Raw genomic sequence first — 2,981 nt, 5'->3', positions numbered from 1 at the left:
ATTATGTAATCCACATATTTCTTTTCAAAGCCCAAAAGAACTAAACCAAAACCCCACTAAATCTCGTGACAATGCATGGCTAGTCCTGGTTGTTCTCATTTGATTTTTTTCGGCTCAACATGCAATTGCTTGAGCCACCTGCATCACTCGTCTAGCCTTCTCCAGCCACCTGCATCACTCGTCTAGCCTTCTCCAGCCACAACCGCACTACCCGATGCGGTTTTTTCCCAACCCGATGCGGGTTTTTTAATACCCGGTGCGGGTTTTTTCCCAACCCGATGCATACCCGAACCCTACCCGATGAATACCCGAACCGGACCCGAACCCGGAAATAGGGTATTATAATACCCGGGTTTTATAAAACCCAACCCGAACCCTACCCGAACCCGGGTATATAGGGTATACATTTTTGGTAGAAAACCCGGACCCGACCCGGTTTTCAAAAAAACCCGATTTTTTAAAACCCGATCCTACCCGAAACCCGGTTTTTAAAAAAACCCGATTTGTGCACCACTACTTAAGACAAACATTGTTTTTTTTTTTTTTTTTTTTTTTTTTTTTTTTTTTTTTTTAATATAGGGACACTCTTAGTCAATGACTATGAATTGTATGAGTCTGAGAACTATACAATGCCAGACTCGAAGACATAATGATACAAGCCTTTAATGGGTTTGTTTGGATGACTAGGGATGGGCCTAGGAAAGGTCAGCATGATGGGCATAGGAAGTGGATACATACAATGAAGGAGCCTTTCTCAGGTCTCTTTTCTAATAAGTAATAACCTTTTGTTTTAAATTCTATATTTCTTTTCATATTATACACATGTATTTATGTAACTTATGATATATGCTTTACTACTTTAGTCAATGACTTGACCGTCGGAAAGTGTTCCACGAGGCATGTGCCTTGGGCCACTTTCTAGCAGTTTTATTTATATGCTATAACTCAAATCTAGGTTTGCAATGGTTAAAAAATGATGAATATAGTTCAACCCAAAGACGAAAGTAGGTTTGATTTTTGTTATAGCTTAAATATATATGAGTCACTCACAATGTGTACATGACTATTAACATGTATTATGATGATGAAAATGGGGGGAATATGTCTTAAAGATCAAATCCAATTTGAAAAGGACTTGTTTGTTTTCTATTTAAAAGATGACTAACAACTAAAATTAATCTAAAAGCAAGTTTAAGAAAAAGAAGGGGCATTCCGAGAATTGAACTCGGGACCTCTCGCACCCTAAGCGAGAATCATACCACTAGACCAAATGCCCGATTTGTTATATTACGTATCTGATTAACTTATAAAGAAACTGTTACAAAAATGTCCAAAGAATCAAAAAGGGGCATTCCGAGAATCGAACTCGGGACCTCTCGCACCCAAAGCGAGAATCATACCACTAGACCAAATGCCCATTGTTTCTATAAGTTTGTTCAATATCTATAATAGTAAATAAATCTATCTTTGTTAGTTTTCAAACCTTCTACATCCTCTTGGCTTCTTGTACAGCTTATACTTCCTAAATTGTGAAGCCTTTTTAAACCATCATAGATGTTTGTATCCGTTAACAACGTGTGGCCATTGATGATTCATACTTCTTCCATTTTCACCTAATATGATTTCCACGTAGTTTCATTTATCCTTTTGCAACAATGAGTCACCTTTTCCTGTGGTATAGAAAAACACCAGGAACCTTCTATCAAATTGAAAAATGAAAACATATAAGAAGCCATCCCTAGAGAAATTGAGTCATAGCAGCCCAACAACGACGACTTGACCTTTTAAAGTCATAAATATGACTCTAAAATTAAGGTGTTTAGAATAAAATAAAGTCGCCAATGACCTCTAGCTCAAGTGGTAGGAGGATTTGAGTTCTTTTTTGAAGACTCAAATTCAATTCTCATTTGATGCAAAAAAAGGAGTGAGGCACTGCTGGGCAGTGATAGGAGACCCAGGGAAACCTGGGTTCGATCGTTGAGCCAAACGGGTTTTACCGGTAATTTTACCGTCGTGCCTACGGGCAGGTGGGTTACCGGGTTTTCCCCGGAATTGGTGGTGGACGACTCGGGTTACTCTCGGAGTACTCCGTTTGTCCAGTGAGTGCCCCGAGAGTGCTCGGGAATGATTTGTTGGCCGTTCAAAAAAAAAAAAAGAATAAAATAAAGTCAAACTGATTTTTTTTATTTATTGTCTAACAACCCTAGTAGCTAATAAAAGGAAATCCACTCAACTCATTAGTGTCTGGTATGTAATTTACATATAGAATTTTTTAAGTATATACGTTTTCGACCCCCCGGTTTTATAATTTTTAGGTATAATTTTAGGTCTGCTGACTTCCGACCTCCCGGTCGAAAATCTCAAGCTTCGCCACTCCTTTAATCGAAGAATTTAGTTGTTTTATTGTAATAAAAGAGGTACTGATGAAAAATTGAAGACAATGGAGAACTAAAGAGGTAATCCATATGGAAAGAAATTGTTGTTGTAATCCATTGGGAACTTTGAAACTAAACATTAGCGTTAGTCGGTCATGACTCATGACCCTTTACAGCTTCGAGCTAGTGTAATCAAAGAGGACTTGATGAAAAATTGAAGACGATGAAGAGTTTAAGTGGTAATCCATAGGGAAAGAAATTGTTGATGTAATCCATTCGGAACTTTGAAACTAAACATTAACGTTTGTCGGTCATGACCCTTTAAAGCTTCGAGCAAATTAATAAACAGTTTGGCCAAATACTAACTAAAAAATCGGGTAGACTCTTACAAAAAAGTCCTTAGATTTTTCTTCAAGCTGCTTATAGTCACCACCTTGTAGAACAAATAGCTGAAAACAAAAAATGGTAAATTTGTTATATCAAATACATGTATAAGATTTGTTACATAAAATTTTTAAAAAATACACATAAAAGGGGGCATTCCGAGAATCGAACTCGGGACCTCTCGCACCCGAAGCGAGAATCATACCACTAGACCAAATGCCC

At 37.6% G+C, this 2,981-nt stretch overlaps 3 non-coding genes across 3 annotated transcripts; all 3 read right to left on the bottom strand.

Annotated features, from left to right (window-relative positions):
* Window positions 1–1,204: 1,204 nt before the first annotated feature.
* TRNAP-AGG lies at window positions 1,205–1,276 on the bottom strand. Its single transcript has one exon. It is a non-coding gene; the product is annotated as a tRNA-Pro (tRNA).
* Window positions 1,277–1,345: 69 nt separating this feature from the next.
* Window positions 1,346–1,417, bottom strand: TRNAP-UGG. The gene has a single exon. It is a non-coding gene; the product is annotated as a tRNA-Pro (tRNA).
* Window positions 1,418–2,909: 1,492 nt separating this feature from the next.
* Window positions 2,910–2,981, bottom strand: TRNAP-CGG. The gene has a single exon. It is a non-coding gene; the product is annotated as a tRNA-Pro (tRNA).

Source organism: Helianthus annuus, chromosome 16 (assembly GCF_002127325.2).
Source record: "Helianthus annuus cultivar XRQ/B chromosome 16, HanXRQr2.0-SUNRISE, whole genome shotgun sequence".
Classification (NCBI taxonomy): domain Eukaryota; kingdom Viridiplantae; phylum Streptophyta; class Magnoliopsida; order Asterales; family Asteraceae; genus Helianthus; species Helianthus annuus.
This window is presented reverse-complemented; position numbering and strand designations above follow the sequence as displayed.